At 45.1% G+C, this 16,616-nt stretch overlaps 12 non-coding genes across 12 annotated transcripts; all 12 read left to right on the plus strand.

The window, feature by feature from the left end:
- Positions 1-950: 950 nt before the first annotated feature.
- On the plus strand, positions 951-1,140 carry LOC141250942 (U2 spliceosomal RNA). The gene has a single exon (XR_012312954.1). It is a non-coding gene; the product is annotated as a U2 spliceosomal RNA (small nuclear RNA).
- A 1,113-nt stretch (positions 1,141-2,253) lies between these two features.
- LOC141250910 (U2 spliceosomal RNA) lies at positions 2,254-2,444 on the plus strand. Its single transcript, XR_012312924.1, has one exon. It is a non-coding gene; the product is annotated as a U2 spliceosomal RNA (small nuclear RNA).
- Positions 2,445-3,558: 1,114 nt separating this feature from the next.
- On the plus strand, positions 3,559-3,749 carry LOC141250943 (U2 spliceosomal RNA). Its single transcript, XR_012312955.1, has one exon. It is a non-coding gene; the product is annotated as a U2 spliceosomal RNA (small nuclear RNA).
- Positions 3,750-4,864: 1,115 nt separating this feature from the next.
- LOC141250922 (U2 spliceosomal RNA) lies at positions 4,865-5,055 on the plus strand. Its single transcript, XR_012312935.1, has one exon. It is a non-coding gene; the product is annotated as a U2 spliceosomal RNA (small nuclear RNA).
- A 1,115-nt stretch (positions 5,056-6,170) lies between these two features.
- Positions 6,171-6,361, plus strand: LOC141250933 (U2 spliceosomal RNA). Its single transcript, XR_012312946.1, has one exon. It is a non-coding gene; the product is annotated as a U2 spliceosomal RNA (small nuclear RNA).
- Positions 6,362-7,476: 1,115 nt separating this feature from the next.
- On the plus strand, positions 7,477-7,667 carry LOC141250944 (U2 spliceosomal RNA). The gene has a single exon (XR_012312956.1). It is a non-coding gene; the product is annotated as a U2 spliceosomal RNA (small nuclear RNA).
- A 1,115-nt stretch (positions 7,668-8,782) lies between these two features.
- LOC141250945 (U2 spliceosomal RNA) lies at positions 8,783-8,973 on the plus strand. Its single transcript, XR_012312957.1, has one exon. It is a non-coding gene; the product is annotated as a U2 spliceosomal RNA (small nuclear RNA).
- Positions 8,974-10,088: 1,115 nt separating this feature from the next.
- LOC141250911 (U2 spliceosomal RNA) lies at positions 10,089-10,279 on the plus strand. Its single transcript, XR_012312925.1, has one exon. It is a non-coding gene; the product is annotated as a U2 spliceosomal RNA (small nuclear RNA).
- A 1,115-nt stretch (positions 10,280-11,394) lies between these two features.
- LOC141250912 (U2 spliceosomal RNA) lies at positions 11,395-11,585 on the plus strand. Its single transcript, XR_012312926.1, has one exon. It is a non-coding gene; the product is annotated as a U2 spliceosomal RNA (small nuclear RNA).
- Positions 11,586-12,700: 1,115 nt separating this feature from the next.
- Positions 12,701-12,891, plus strand: LOC141250913 (U2 spliceosomal RNA). Its single transcript, XR_012312927.1, has one exon. It is a non-coding gene; the product is annotated as a U2 spliceosomal RNA (small nuclear RNA).
- Positions 12,892-14,006: 1,115 nt separating this feature from the next.
- LOC141250914 (U2 spliceosomal RNA) lies at positions 14,007-14,197 on the plus strand. The gene has a single exon (XR_012312928.1). It is a non-coding gene; the product is annotated as a U2 spliceosomal RNA (small nuclear RNA).
- Positions 14,198-15,312: 1,115 nt separating this feature from the next.
- Positions 15,313-15,503, plus strand: LOC141250916 (U2 spliceosomal RNA). Its single transcript, XR_012312929.1, has one exon. It is a non-coding gene; the product is annotated as a U2 spliceosomal RNA (small nuclear RNA).
- The last annotated feature ends 1,113 nt before the right edge of the window (positions 15,504-16,616 follow it).

A 16,616-nucleotide genomic window follows, 5' to 3' on the forward strand; every position in this document is an offset into this window, starting at 1 on the left:
CAACTTCAGCAACTGTGCATTGCATTGCCATGTAATGTGATGCAATGCTATCTTTCTAGCTCTCCCTTTCTACTTCCTTTTGGATAAACAGACATATTAGGCAAGCATTTTGGAGCTTTCACCTAAATAACTACAGGTGGTGAGATAAGCTGCACAATATAATTGACCTTTCAGTATATTGTTGCACACACACCATCTATTTAGCAAATGCCCTTGTTATCAACAGCAGCCTTTTAAACTCACCCGAGCTAACAGGTATGTGCGCTGGTTACACTGCTGCGCTTAAAATTTCTTTTTTGGTTTGCTACAATGCCTTTTCTGAAACGTTGTCTCCTTCTGCTGGAACACTGACTTCTTTCATTTAATGCCTGCAGACTATAAAAGAGAACCCAACCCAAAAAGTTTGGTTGATTAGTCTGTGGCATTCTGTTAAACTGTTGCTTATGGCGGTCTCTGTGAGCTTCTCAGCGACATTCAGCCAGCCAGGTATCCTGCCTGCAGTAGATGGAATGTGGCAATGGAACGCTGGCTGCGCGTGTCATAATAGGCTCTGAGCCTTTATATAACTGTGCACAGCAGCAGCCACCTTCAGTCTGCTGCTGGACAGCCAGCAGCAGCAGCAGCAGGAGAGGTATGTAATCAGGAGCCCTCCTGCTAAGGGTAGACAGCTGCTCGTTCCACCCCACCCCCCGCCTTAATTGGTTCTCCTCCCTTCCAACGGTGTTGAGGCGGGTGGGAACAGCAGGGGGTGAAGGTGCTGTGTTTAAAGAGGTGGAGTTATGCAGATCTAAAACGCGTGGATTGCAGCAGCAGCAAGCCGAAAAGTGCAGGCATGTAAGGGATCTAGAGGTTGACAACATGTCTTCTTAACGGGAGTCCAGGAGCTCATCTCCACAAATGGACTTTTTAGGATCCTTGGGTGGCTCCGTAGTTTGAAACCAATTCTGGTTATCGCTTCTCGGCCTTTTGGCTAAGATCAAGTGTAGTATCTGTTCTTATCAGTTTAATATCTGATACGTCCCTATCTGGGGACCATATATTAAATGGATTTTTAGAACAGGGAGATGGAAAAAGAGCTTGCTCTGTCCACTCCACGCATTGACCTGGTATTGCAGTATCTCCAGGACCGGTGCACCCCTTCTTTAATGCAGTTTCTAAATCAGAAAGAATTGAATTCAATGTTTTTTGTTCATTTTGCTTGTTTGTCGGATTTTGGGATGGACTCTTTGGCTCTGCTTTTCTTCTCCTCATTGGATTTTCATGTTCAAAGTTGCAGAAGCCAGATTACAAGCTCATTTTGGTTCAACTTCAGCAACTGTGCATTGCATTGCCATGTAATGTGATGCAATGCTATCTTTCTAGCTCTCCCTTTCTACTTCCTTTTGGATAAACAGACATATTAGGCAAGCATTTTGGAGCTTTCACCTAAATAACTACAGGTGGTGAGATAAGCTGCACAATATAATTGACCTTTCAGTATATTGTTGCACACACACCATCTATTTAGCAAATGCCCTTGTTATCAACAGCAGCCTTTTAAACTCACCCGAGCTAACAGGTATGTGCGCTGGTTACACTGCTGCCGCTTAAAATTTCTTTTTTGGTTTGCTACAATGCCTTTTCTGAAACGTTGTCTCCTTCTGCTGGAACACTGACTTCTTTCATTTAATGCCTGCAGACTATAAAAGAGAACCCAACCCAAAAAGTTTGGTTGATTAGTCTGTGGCATTCTGTTAAACTGTTGCTTATGGCGGTCTCTGTGAGCTTCTCAGCGACATTCAGCCAGCCAGGTATCCTGCCTGCAGTAGATGGAATGTGGCAATGGAACGCTGGCTGCGCGTGTCATAATAGGCTCTGAGCCTTTATATAACTGTGCACAGCAGCAGCCACCTTCAGTCTGCTGCTGGACAGCCAGCAGCAGCAGCAGCAGGAGAGGTATGTAATCAGGAGCCCTCCTGCTAAGGGTAGACAGCTGCTCGTTCCACCCCACCCCCCGCCTTAATTGGTTCTCCTCCCTTCCAACGGTGTTGAGGCGGGTGGGAACAGCAGGGGGTGAAGGTGCTGTGTTAAAGAGGTGGAGTTATGCAGATCTAAAACGCGTGGATTGCAGCAGCAGCAAGCCGAAAAGTGCAGGCATGTAAGGGATCTAGAGGTTGACAACATGTCTTCTTAACGGGAGTCCAGGAGCTCATCTCCACAAATGGACTTTTTAGGATCCTTGGGTGGCTCCGTAGTTTGAAACCAATTCTGGTTATCGCTTCTCGGCCTTTTGGCTAAGATCAAGTGTAGTATCTGTTCTTATCAGTTTAATATCTGATACGTCCCCTATCTGGGGACCATATATTAAATGGATTTTTAGAACAGGGAGATGGAAAAAGAGCTTGCTCTGTCCACTCCACGCATTGACCTGGTATTGCAGTATCTCCAGGACCGGTGCACCCCTTCTTTAATGCAGTTTCTAAAATCAGAAAGAATTGAATTCAATGTTTTTTGTTCATTTTGCTTGTTTGTCGGATTTTGGGATGGACTCTTTGGCTCTGCTTTTCTTCTCCTCATTGGATTTTTCATGTTCAAAGTTGCAGAAGCCAGATTACAAGCTCATTTTGGTTCAACTTCAGCAACTGTGCATTGCATTGCCATGTAATGTGATGCAATGCTATCTTTCTAGCTCTCCCTTTCTACTTCCTTTTGGATAAACAGACATATTAGGCAAGCATTTTGGAGCTTTCACCTAAATAACTACAGGTGGTGAGATAAGCTGCACAATATAATTGACCTTTCAGTATATTGTTGCACACACACCATCTATTTAGCAAATGCCCTTGTTATCAACAGCAGCCTTTTAAACTCACCCGAGCTAACAGGTATGTGCGCTGGTTACACTGCTGCGCTTAAAATTTCTTTTTTGGTTTGCTACAATGCCTTTTCTGAAACGTTGTCTCCTTCTGCTGGAACACTGACTTCTTTCATTTAATGCCTGCAGACTATAAAAGAGAACCCAACCCAAAAAGTTTGGTTGATTAGTCTGTGGCATTCTGTTAAACTGTTGCTTATGGCGGTCTCTGTGAGCTTCTCAGCGACATTCAGCCAGCCAGGTATCCTGCCTGCAGTAGATGGAATGTGGCAATGGAACGCTGGCTGCGCGTGTCATAATAGGCTCTGAGCCTTTATATAACTGTGCACAGCAGCAGCCACCTTCAGTCTGCTGCTGGACAGCCAGCAGCAGCAGCAGCAGGAGAGGTATGTAATCAGGAGCCCTCCTGCTAAGGGTAGACAGCTGCTCGTTCCACCCCACCCCCCGCCTTAATTGGTTCTCCTCCCTTCCAACGGTGTTGAGGCGGGTGGGAACAGCAGGGGGTGAAGGTGCTGTGTTTAAAGAGGTGGAGTTATGCAGATCTAAAACGCGTGGATTGCAGCAGCAGCAAGCCGAAAAGTGCAGGCATGTAAGGGATCTAGAGGTTGACAACATGTCTTCTTAACGGGAGTCCAGGAGCTCATCTCCACAAATGGACTTTTAGGATCCTTGGGTGGCTCCGTAGTTTGAAACCAATTCTGGTTATCGCTTCTCGGCCTTTTGGCTAAGATCAAGTGTAGTATCTGTTCTTATCAGTTTAATATCTGATACGTCCCCTATCTGGGGACCATATATTAAATGGATTTTTAGAACAGGGAGATGGAAAAAGAGCTTGCTCTGTCCACTCCACGCATTGACCTGGTATTGCAGTATCTCAGGACCGGGTGCACCCCTTCTTTAATGCAGTTTCTAAAATCAGAAAGAATTGAATTCAATGTTTTTTGTTCATTTTGCTTGTTTGTCGGATTTTGGGATGGACTCTTTGGCTCTGCTTTTCTTCTCCTCATTGGATTTTTCATGTTCAAAGTTGCAGAAGCCAGATTACAAGCTCATTTTGGTTCAACTTCAGCAACTGTGCATTGCATTGCCATGTAATGTGATGCAATGCTATCTTTCTAGCTCTCCCTTTCTACTTCCTTTTGGATAAACAGACATATTAGGCAAGCATTTTGGAGCTTTCACCTAAATAACTACAGGTGGTGAGATAAGCTGCACAATATAATTGACCTTTCAGTATATTGTTGCACACACACCATCTATTTAGCAAATGCCCTTGTTATCAACAGCAGCCTTTTAAACTCACCCGAGCTAACAGGTATGTGCGCTGGTTACACTGCTGCGCTTAAAATTTCTTTTTTGGTTTGCTACAATGCCTTTTCTGAAACGTTGTCTCCTTCTGCTGGAACACTGACTTCTTTCATTTAATGCCTGCAGACTATAAAAGAGAACCCAACCCAAAAAGTTTGGTTGATTAGTCTGTGGCATTCTGTTAAACTGTTGCTTATGGCGGTCTCTGTGAGCTTCTCAGCGACATTCAGCCAGCCAGGTATCCTGCCTGCAGTAGATGGAATGTGGCAATGGAACGCTGGCTGCGCGTGTCATAATAGGCTCTGAGCCTTTATATAACTGTGCACAGCAGCAGCCACCTTCAGTCTGCTGCTGGACAGCCAGCAGCAGCAGCAGCAGGAGAGGTATGTAATCAGGAGCCCTCCTGCTAAGGGTAGACAGCTGCTCGTTCCACCCCACCCCCCGCCTTAATTGGTTCTCCTCCCTTCCAACGGTGTTGAGGCGGGTGGGAACAGCAGGGGGTGAAGGTGCTGTGTTTAAAGAGGTGGAGTTATGCAGATCTAAAACGCGTGGATTGCAGCAGCAGCAAGCCGAAAAGTGCAGGCATGTAAGGGATCTAGAGGTTGACAACATGTCTTCTTAACGGGAGTCCAGGAGCTCATCTCCACAAATGGACTTTTTAGGATCCTTGGGTGGCTCCGTAGTTTGAAACCAATTCTGGTTATCGCTTCTCGGCCTTTTGGCTAAGATCAAGTGTAGTATCTGTTCTTATCAGTTTAATATCTGATACGTCCCCTATCTGGGGACCATATATTAAATGGATTTTTAGAACAGGGAGATGGAAAAAGAGCTTGCTCTGTCCACTCCACGCATTGACCTGGTATTGCAGTATCTCCAGGACCGGTGCACCCCTTCTTTAATGCAGTTTCTAAAATCAGAAAGAATTGAATTCAATGTTTTTTGTTCATTTTGCTTGTTTGTCGGATTTTGGGATGGACTCTTTGGCTCTGCTTTTCTTCTCCTCATTGGATTTTTCATGTTCAAAGTTGCAGAAGCCAGATTACAAGCTCATTTTGGTTCAACTTCAGCAACTGTGCATTGCATTGCCATGTAATGTGATGCAATGCTATCTTTCTAGCTCTCCCTTTCTACTTCCTTTTGGATAAACAGACATATTAGGCAAGCATTTTGGAGCTTTCACCTAAATAACTACAGGTGGTGAGATAAGCTGCACAATATAATTGACCTTTCAGTATATTGTTGCACACACACCATCTATTTAGCAAATGCCCTTGTTATCAACAGCAGCCTTTTAAACTCACCCGAGCTAACAGGTATGTGCGCTGGTTACACTGCTGCGCTTAAAATTTCTTTTTTGGTTTGCTACAATGCCTTTTCTGAAACGTTGTCTCCTTCTGCTGGAACACTGACTTCTTTCATTTAATGCCTGCAGACTATAAAAGAGAACCCAACCCAAAAAGTTTGGTTGATTAGTCTGTGGCATTCTGTTAAACTGTTGCTTATGGCGGTCTCTGTGAGCTTCTCAGCGACATTCAGCCAGCCAGGTATCCTGCCTGCAGTAGATGGAATGTGGCAATGGAACGCTGGCTGCGCGTGTCATAATAGGCTCTGAGCCTTTATATAACTGTGCACAGCAGCAGCCACCTTCAGTCTGCTGCTGGACAGCCAGCAGCAGCAGCAGCAGGAGAGGTATGTAATCAGGAGCCCTCCTGCTAAGGGTAGACAGCTGCTCGTTCCACCCCACCCCCCGCCTTAATTGGTTCTCCTCCCTTCCAACGGTGTTGAGGCGGGTGGGAACAGCAGGGGGTGAAGGTGCTGTGTTTAAAGAGGTGGAGTTATGCAGATCTAAAACGCGTGGATTGCAGCAGCAGCAAGCCGAAAAGTGCAGGCATGTAAGGGATCTAGAGGTTGACAACATGTCTTCTTAACGGGAGTCCAGGAGCTCATCTCCACAAATGGACTTTTTAGGATCCTTGGGTGGCTCCGTAGTTTGAAACCAATTCTGGTTATCGCTTCTCGGCCTTTTGGCTAAGATCAAGTGTAGTATCTGTTCTTATCAGTTTAATATCTGATACGTCCCCTATCTGGGGACCATATATTAAATGGATTTTTAGAACAGGGAGATGGAAAAAGAGCTTGCTCTGTCCACTCCACGCATTGACCTGGTATTGCAGTATCTCCAGGACCGGTGCACCCCTTCTTTAATGCAGTTTCTAAAATCAGAAAGAATTGAATTCAATGTTTTTTGTTCATTTTGCTTGTTTGTCGGATTTTGGGATGGACTCTTTGGCTCTGCTTTTCTTCTCCTCATTGGATTTTTCATGTTCAAAGTTGCAGAAGCCAGATTACAAGCTCATTTTGGTTCAACTTCAGCAACTGTGCATTGCATTGCCATGTAATGTGATGCAATGCTATCTTTCTAGCTCTCCCTTTCTACTTCCTTTTGGATAAACAGACATATTAGGCAAGCATTTTGGAGCTTTCACCTAAATAACTACAGGTGGTGAGATAAGCTGCACAATATAATTGACCTTTCAGTATATTGTTGCACACACACCATCTATTTAGCAAATGCCCTTGTTATCAACAGCAGCCTTTTAAAACTCACCGAGCTAACAGGTATGTGCGCTGGTTACACTGCTGCGCTTAAAATTTCTTTTTTGGTTTGCTACAATGCCTTTTCTGAAACGTTGTCTCCTTCTGCTGGAACACTGACTTCTTTCATTTAATGCCTGCAGACTATAAAAGAGAACCCAACCCAAAAAGTTTGGTTGATTAGTCTGTGGCATTCTGTTAAACTGTTGCTTATGGCGGTCTCTGTGAGCTTCTCAGCGACATTCAGCCAGCCAGGTATCCTGCCTGCAGTAGATGGAATGTGGCAATGGAACGCTGGCTGCGCGTGTCATAATAGGCTCTGAGCCTTTATATAACTGTGCACAGCAGCAGCCACCTTCAGTCTGCTGCTGGACAGCCAGCAGCAGCAGCAGCAGGAGAGGTATGTAATCAGGAGCCCTCCTGCTAAGGGTAGACAGCTGCTCGTTCCACCCCACCCCCCGCCTTAATTGGTTCTCCTCCCTTCCAACGGTGTTGAGGCGGGTGGGAACAGCAGGGGGTGAAGGTGCTGTGTTTAAAGAGGTGGAGTTATGCAGATCTAAAACGCGTGGATTGCAGCAGCAGCAAGCCGAAAAGTGCAGGCATGTAAGGGATCTAGAGGTTGACAACATGTCTTCTTAACGGGAGTCCAGGAGCTCATCTCCACAAATGGACTTTTTAGGATCCTTGGGTGGCTCCGTAGTTTGAAACCAATTCTGGTTATCGCTTCTCGGCCTTTTGGCTAAGATCAAGTGTAGTATCTGTTCTTATCAGTTTAATATCTGATACGTCCCCTATCTGGGGACCATATATTAAATGGATTTTTAGAACAGGGAGATGGAAAAAGAGCTTGCTCTGTCCACTCCACGCATTGACCTGGTATTGCAGTATCTCCAGGACCGGTGCACCCCTTCTTTAATGCAGTTTCTAAAATCAGAAAGAATTGAATTCAATGTTTTTTGTTCATTTTGCTTGTTTGTCGGATTTTGGGATGGACTCTTTGGCTCTGCTTTTCTTCTCCTCATTGGATTTTTCATGTTCAAAGTTGCAGAAGCCAGATTACAAGCTCATTTTGGTTCAACTTCAGCAACTGTGCATTGCATTGCCATGTAATGTGATGCAATGCTATCTTTCTAGCTCTCCCTTTCTACTTCCTTTTGGATAAACAGACATATTAGGCAAGCATTTTGGAGCTTTCACCTAAATAACTACAGGTGGTGAGATAAGCTGCACAATATAATTGACCTTTCAGTATATTGTTGCACACACACCATCTATTTAGCAAATGCCCTTGTTATCAACAGCAGCCTTTTAAACTCACCCGAGCTAACAGGTATGTGCGCTGGTTACACTGCTGCGCTTAAAATTTCTTTTTTGGTTTGCTACAATGCCTTTTCTGAAACGTTGTCTCCTTCTGCTGGAACACTGACTTCTTTCATTTAATGCCTGCAGACTATAAAAGAGAACCCAACCCAAAAAGTTTGGTTGATTAGTCTGTGGCATTCTGTTAAACTGTTGCTTATGGCGGTCTCTGTGAGCTTCTCAGCGACATTCAGCCAGCCAGGTATCCTGCCTGCAGTAGATGGAATGTGGCAATGGAACGCTGGCTGCGCGTGTCATAATAGGCTCTGAGCCTTTATATAACTGTGCACAGCAGCAGCCACCTTCAGTCTGCTGCTGGACAGCCAGCAGCAGCAGCAGCAGGAGAGGTATGTAATCAGGAGCCCTCCTGCTAAGGGTAGACAGCTGCTCGTTCCACCCCACCCCCCGCCTTAATTGGTTCTCCTCCCTTCCAACGGTGTTGAGGCGGGTGGGAACAGCAGGGGGTGAAGGTGCTGTGTTTAAAGAGGTGGAGTTATGCAGATCTAAAACGCGTGGATTGCAGCAGCAGCAAGCCGAAAAGTGCAGGCATGTAAGGGATCTAGAGGTTGACAACATGTCTTCTTAACGGGAGTCCAGGAGCTCATCTCCACAAATGGACTTTTTAGGATCCTTGGGTGGCTCCGTAGTTTGAAACCAATTCTGGTTATCGCTTCTCGGCCTTTTGGCTAAGATCAAGTGTAGTATCTGTTCTTATCAGTTTAATATCTGATACGTCCCCTATCTGGGGACCATATATTAAATGGATTTTTAGAACAGGGAGATGGAAAAAGAGCTTGCTCTGTCCACTCCACGCATTGACCTGGTATTGCAGTATCTCCAGGACCGGTGCACCCCTTCTTTAATGCAGTTTCTAAAATCAGAAAGAATTGAATTCAATGTTTTTTGTTCATTTTGCTTGTTTGTCGGATTTTGGGATGGACTCTTTGGCTCTGCTTTTCTTCTCCTCATTGGATTTTTCATGTTCAAAGTTGCAGAAGCCAGATTACAAGCTCATTTTGGTTCAACTTCAGCAACTGTGCATTGCATTGCCATGTAATGTGATGCAATGCTATCTTTCTAGCTCTCCCTTTCTACTTCCTTTTGGATAAACAGACATATTAGGCAAGCATTTTGGAGCTTTCACCTAAATAACTACAGGTGGTGAGATAAGCTGCACAATATAATTGACCTTTCAGTATATTGTTGCACACACACCATCTATTTAGCAAATGCCCTTGTTATCAACAGCAGCCTTTTAAACTCACCCGAGCTAACAGGTATGTGCGCTGGTTACACTGCTGCGCTTAAAATTTCTTTTTTGGTTTGCTACAATGCCTTTTCTGAAACGTTGTCTCCTTCTGCTGGAACACTGACTTCTTTCATTTAATGCCTGCAGACTATAAAAGAGAACCCAACCCAAAAAGTTTGGTTGATTAGTCTGTGGCATTCTGTTAAACTGTTGCTTATGGCGGTCTCTGTGAGCTTCTCAGCGACATTCAGCCAGCCAGGTATCCTGCCTGCAGTAGATGGAATGTGGCAATGGAACGCTGGCTGCGCGTGTCATAATAGGCTCTGAGCCTTTATATAACTGTGCACAGCAGCAGCCACCTTCAGTCTGCTGCTGGACAGCCAGCAGCAGCAGCAGCAGGAGAGGTATGTAATCAGGAGCCCTCCTGCTAAGGGTAGACAGCTGCTCGTTCCACCCCACCCCCCGCCTTAATTGGTTCTCCTCCCTTCCAACGGTGTTGAGGCGGGTGGGAACAGCAGGGGGTGAAGGTGCTGTGTTTAAAGAGGTGGAGTTATGCAGATCTAAAACGCGTGGATTGCAGCAGCAGCAAGCCGAAAAGTGCAGGCATGTAAGGGATCTAGAGGTTGACAACATGTCTTCTTAACGGGAGTCCAGGAGCTCATCTCCACAAATGGACTTTTTAGGATCCTTGGGTGGCTCCGTAGTTTGAAACCAATTCTGGTTATCGCTTCTCGGCCTTTTGGCTAAGATCAAGTGTAGTATCTGTTCTTATCAGTTTAATATCTGATACGTCCCCTATCTGGGGACCATATATTAAATGGATTTTTAGAACAGGGAGATGGAAAAAGAGCTTGCTCTGTCCACTCCACGCATTGACCTGGTATTGCAGTATCTCCAGGACCGGTGCACCCCTTCTTTAATGCAGTTTCTAAAATCAGAAAGAATTGAATTCAATGTTTTTTGTTCATTTTGCTTGTTTGTCGGATTTTGGGATGGACTCTTTGGCTCTGCTTTTCTTCTCCTCATTGGATTTTTCATGTTCAAAGTTGCAGAAGCCAGATTACAAGCTCATTTTGGTTCAACTTCAGCAACTGTGCATTGCATTGCCATGTAATGTGATGCAATGCTATCTTTCTAGCTCTCCCTTTCTACTTCCTTTTGGATAAACAGACATATTAGGCAAGCATTTTGGAGCTTTCACCTAAATAACTACAGGTGGTGAGATAAGCTGCACAATATAATTGACCTTTCAGTATATTGTTGCACACACACCATCTATTTAGCAAATGCCCTTGTTATCAACAGCAGCCTTTTAAACTCACCCGAGCTAACAGGTATGTGCGCTGGTTACACTGCTGCGCTTAAAATTTCTTTTTTGGTTTGCTACAATGCCTTTTCTGAAACGTTGTCTCCTTCTGCTGGAACACTGACTTCTTTCATTTAATGCCTGCAGACTATAAAAGAGAACCCAACCCAAAAAGTTTGGTTGATTAGTCTGTGGCATTCTGTTAAACTGTTGCTTATGGCGGTCTCTGTGAGCTTCTCAGCGACATTCAGCCAGCCAGGTATCCTGCCTGCAGTAGATGGAATGTGGCAATGGAACGCTGGCTGCGCGTGTCATAATAGGCTCTGAGCCTTTATATAACTGTGCACAGCAGCAGCCACCTTCAGTCTGCTGCTGGACAGCCAGCAGCAGCAGCAGCAGGAGAGGTATGTAATCAGGAGCCCTCCTGCTAAGGGTAGACAGCTGCTCGTTCCACCCCACCCCCCGCCTTAATTGGTTCTCCTCCCTTCCAACGGTGTTGAGGCGGGTGGGAACAGCAGGGGGTGAAGGTGCTGTGTTTAAAGAGGTGGAGTTATGCAGATCTAAAACGCGTGGATTGCAGCAGCAGCAAGCCGAAAAGTGCAGGCATGTAAGGGATCTAGAGGTTGACAACATGTCTTCTTAACGGGAGTCCAGGAGCTCATCTCCACAAATGGACTTTTTAGGATCCTTGGGTGGCTCCGTAGTTTGAAACCAATTCTGGTTATCGCTTCTCGGCCTTTTGGCTAAGATCAAGTGTAGTATCTGTTCTTATCAGTTTAATATCTGATACGTCCCCTATCTGGGGACCATATATTAAATGGATTTTTAGAACAGGGAGATGGAAAAAGAGCTTGCTCTGTCCACTCCACGCATTGACCTGGTATTGCAGTATCTCCAGGACCGGTGCACCCCTTCTTTAATGCAGTTTCTAAAATCAGAAAGAATTGAATTCAATGTTTTTTGTTCATTTTGCTTGTTTGTCGGATTTTGGGATGGACTCTTTGGCTCTGCTTTTCTTCTCCTCATTGGATTTTTCATGTTCAAAGTTGCAGAAGCCAGATTACAAGCTCATTTTGGTTCAACTTCAGCAACTGTGCATTGCATTGCCATGTAATGTGATGCAATGCTATCTTTCTAGCTCTCCCTTTCTACTTCCTTTTGGATAAACAGACATATTAGGCAAGCATTTTGGAGCTTTCACCTAAATAACTACAGGTGGTGAGATAAGCTGCACAATATAATTGACCTTTCAGTATATTGTTGCACACACACCATCTATTTAGCAAATGCCCTTGTTATCAACAGCAGCCTTTTAAACTCACCCGAGCTAACAGGTATGTGCGCTGGTTACACTGCTGCGCTTAAAATTTCTTTTTTGGTTTGCTACAATGCCTTTTCTGAAACGTTGTCTCCTTCTGCTGGAACACTGACTTCTTTCATTTAATGCCTGCAGACTATAAAAGAGAACCCAACCCAAAAAGTTTGGTTGATTAGTCTGTGGCATTCTGTTAAACTGTTGCTTATGGCGGTCTCTGTGAGCTTCTCAGCGACATTCAGCCAGCCAGGTATCCTGCCTGCAGTAGATGGAATGTGGCAATGGAACGCTGGCTGCGCGTGTCATAATAGGCTCTGAGCCTTTATATAACTGTGCACAGCAGCAGCCACCTTCAGTCTGCTGCTGGACAGCCAGCAGCAGCAGCAGCAGGAGAGGTATGTAATCAGGAGCCCTCCTGCTAAGGGTAGACAGCTGCTCGTTCCACCCCACCCCCCGCCTTAATTGGTTCTCCTCCCTTCCAACGGTGTTGAGGCGGGTGGGAACAGCAGGGGGTGAAGGTGCTGTGTTTAAAGAGGTGGAGTTATGCAGATCTAAAACGCGTGGATTGCAGCAGCAGCAAGCCGAAAAGTGCAGGCATGTAAGGGATCTAGAGGTTGACAACATGTCTTCTTAACGGGAGTCCAGGAGCTCATCTCCACAAATGGACTTTTTAGGATCCTTGGGTGGCTCCGTAGTTTGAAACCAATTCTGGTTATCGCTTCTCGGCCTTTTGGCTAAGATCAAGTGTAGTATCTGTTCTTATCAGTTTAATATCTGATACGTCCCCTATCTGGGGACCATATATTAAATGGATTTTTAGAACAGGGAGATGGAAAAAGAGCTTGCTCTGTCCACTCCACGCATTGACCTGGTATTGCAGTATCTCCAGGACCGGTGCACCCCTTCTTTAATGCAGTTTCTAAAATCAGAAAGAATTGAATTCAATGTTTTTTGTTCATTTTGCTTGTTTGTCGGATTTTGGGATGGACTCTTTGGCTCTGCTTTTCTTCTCCTCATTGGATTTTTCATGTTCAAAGTTGCAGAAGCCAGATTACAAGCTCATTTTGGTTCAACTTCAGCAACTGTGCATTGCATTGCCATGTAATGTGATGCAATGCTATCTTTCTAGCTCTCCCTTTCTACTTCCTTTTGGATAAACAGACATATTAGGCAAGCATTTTGGAGCTTTCACCTAAATAACTACAGGTGGTGAGATAAGCTGCACAATATAATTGACCTTTCAGTATATTGTTGCACACACACCATCTATTTAGCAAATGCCCTTGTTATCAACAGCAGCCTTTTAAACTCACCCGAGCTAACAGGTATGTGCGCTGGTTACACTGCTGCGCTTAAAATTTCTTTTTTGGTTTGCTACAATGCCTTTTCTGAAACGTTGTCTCCTTCTGCTGGAACACTGACTTCTTTCATTTAATGCCTGCAGACTATAAAAGAGAACCCAACCCAAAAAGTTTGGTTGATTAGTCTGTGGCATTCTGTTAAACTGTTGCTTATGGCGGTCTCTGTGAGCTTCTCAGCGACATTCAGCCAGCCAGGTATCCTGCCTGCAGTAGATGGAATGTGGCAATGGAACGCTGGCTGCGCGTGTCATAATAGGCTCTGAGCCTTTATATAACTGTGCACAGCAGCAGCCACCTTCAGTCTGCTGCTGGACAGCCAGCAGCAGCAGCAGCAGGAGAGGTATGTAATCAGGAGCCCTCCTGCTAAGGGTAGACAGCTGCTCGTTCCACCCCACCCCCCGCCTTAATTGGTTCTCCTCCCTTCCAACGGTGTTGAGGCGGGTGGGAACAGCAGGGGGTGAAGGTGCTGTGTTTAAAGAGGTGGAGTTATGCAGATCTAAAACGCGTGGATTGCAGCAGCAGCAAGCCGAAAAGTGCAGGCATGTAAGGGATCTAGAGGTTGACAACATGTCTTCTTAACGGGAGTCCAGGAGCTCATCTCCACAAATGGACTTTTTAGGATCCTTGGGTGGCTCCGTAGTTTGAAACCAATTCTGGTTATCGCTTCTCGGCCTTTTGGCTAAGATCAAGTGTAGTATCTGTTCTTATCAGTTTAATATCTGATACGTCCCCTATCTGGGGACCATATATTAAATGGATTTTTAGAACAGGGAGATGGAAAAAGAGCTTGCTCTGTCCACTCCACGCATTGACCTGGTATTGCAGTATCTCCAGGACCGGTGCACCCCTTCTTTAATGCAGTTTCTAAAATCAGAAAGAATTGAATTCAATGTTTTTTGTTCATTTTGCTTGTTTGTCGGATTTTGGGATGGACTCTTTGGCTCTGCTTTTCTTCTCCTCATTGGATTTTTCATGTTCAAAGTTGCAGAAGCCAGATTACAAGCTCATTTTGGTTCAACTTCAGCAACTGTGCATTGCATTGCCATGTAATGTGATGCAATGCTATCTTTCTAGCTCTCCCTTTCTACTTCCTTTTGGATAAACAGACATATTAGGCAAGCATTTTGGAGCTTTCACCTAAATAACTACAGGTGGTGAGATAAGCTGCACAATATAATTGACCTTTCAGTATATTGTTGCACACACACCATCTATTTAGCAAATGCCCTTGTTATCAACAGCAGCCTTTTAAACTCACCCGAGCTAACAGGTATGTGCGCTGGTTACACTGCTGCGCTTAAAATTTCTTTTTTGGTTTGCTACAATGCCTTTTCTGAAACGTTGTCTCCTTCTGCTGGAACACTGACTTCTTTCATTTAATGCCTGCAGACTATAAAAGAGAACCCAACCCAAAAAGTTTGGTTGATTAGTCTGTGGCATTCTGTTAAACTGTTGCTTATGGCGGTCTCTGTGAGCTTCTCAGCGACATTCAGCCAGCCAGGTATCCTGCCTGCAGTAGATGGAATGTGGCAATGGAACGCTGGCTGCGCGTGTCATAATAGGCTCTGAGCCTTTATATAACTGTGCACAGCAGCAGCCACCTTCAGTCTGCTGCTGGACAGCCAGCAGCAGCAGCAGCAGGAGAGGTATGTAATCAGGAGCCCTCCTGCTAAGGGTAGACAGCTGCTCGTTCCACCCCACCCCCCGCCTTAATTGGTTCTCCTCCCTTCCAACGGTGTTGAGGCGGGTGGGAACAGCAGGGGGTGAAGGTGCTGTGTTTAAAGAGGTGGAGTTATGCAGATCTAAAACGCGTGGATTGCAGCAGCAGCAAGCCGAAAAGTGCAGGCATGTAAGGGATCTAGAGGTTGACAACATGTCTTCTTAACGGGAGTCCAGGAGCTCATCTCCACAAATGGACTTTTTAGGATCCTTGGGTGGCTCCGTAGTTTGAAACCAATTCTGGTTATCGCTTCTCGGCCTTTTGGCTAAGATCAAGTGTAGTATCTGTTCTTATCAGTTTAATATCTGATACGTCCCCTATCTGGGGACCATATATTAAATGGATTTTTAGAACAGGGAGATGGAAAAAGAGCTTGCTCTGTCCACTCCACGCATTGACCTGGTATTGCAGTATCTCCAGGACCGGTGCACCCCTTCTTTAATGCAGTTTCTAAAATCAGAAAGAATTGAATTCAATGTTTTTTGTTCATTTTGCTTGTTTGTCGGATTTTGGGATGGACTCTTTGGCTCTGCTTTTCTTCTCCTCATTGGATTTTTCATGTTCAAAGTTGCAGAAGCCAGATTACAAGCTCATTTTGGTTCAACTTCAGCAACTGTGCATTGCATTGCCATGTAATGTGATGCAATGCTATCTTTCTAGCTCTCCCTTTCTACTTCCTTTTGGATAAACAGACATATTAGGCAAGCATTTTGGAGCTTTCACCTAAATAACTACAGGTGGTGAGATAAGCTGCACAATATAATTGACCTTTCAGTATATTGTTGCACACACACCATCTATTTAGCAAATGCCCTTGTTATCAACAGCAGCCTTTTAAACTCACCCGAGCTAACAGGTATGTGCGCTGGTTACACTGCTGCGCTTAAAATTTCTTTTTTGGTTTGCTACAATGCCTTTTCTGAAACGTTGTCTCCTTCTGCTGGAACACTGACTTCTTTCATTTAATGCCTGCAGACTATAAAAGAGAACCCAACCCAAAAAGTTTGGTTGATTAGTCTGTGGCATTCTGTTAAACTGTTGCTTATGGCGGTCTCTGTGAGCTTCTCAGCGACATTCAGCCAGCCAGGTATCCTGCCTGCAGTAGATGGAATGTGGCAATGGAACGCTGGCTGCGCGTGTCATAATAGGCTCTGAGCCTTTATATAACTGTGCACAGCAGCAGCCACCTTCAGTCTGCTGCTGGACAGCCAGCAGCAGCAGCAGCAGGAGAGGTATGTAATCAGGAGCCCTCCTGCTAAGGGTAGACAGCTGCTCGTTCCACCCCACCCCCCGCCTTAATTGGTTCTCCTCCCTTCCAACGGTGTTGAGGCGGGTGGGAACAGCAGGGGGTGAAGGTGCTGTGTTTAAAGAGGTGGAGTTATGCAGATCTAAAACGCGTGGATTGCAGCAGCAGCAAGCCGAAAAGTGCAGGCATGTAAGGGATCTAGAGGTTGACAACATGTCTTCTTAACGGGAGTCCAGGAGCTCATCTCCACAAATGGACTTTTTAGGATCCTTGGGTGGCTCCGTAGTTTGAAACCAATTCTGG

This window comes from Phyllobates terribilis, unplaced genomic scaffold (assembly GCF_046119375.1).
Source record: "Phyllobates terribilis strain yellow unplaced genomic scaffold, ASM4611937v1 Scaffold_6395__1_contigs__length_44785, whole genome shotgun sequence".
In the NCBI taxonomy this organism is placed as follows: Eukaryota; Metazoa; Chordata; class Amphibia; order Anura; family Dendrobatidae; genus Phyllobates; species Phyllobates terribilis.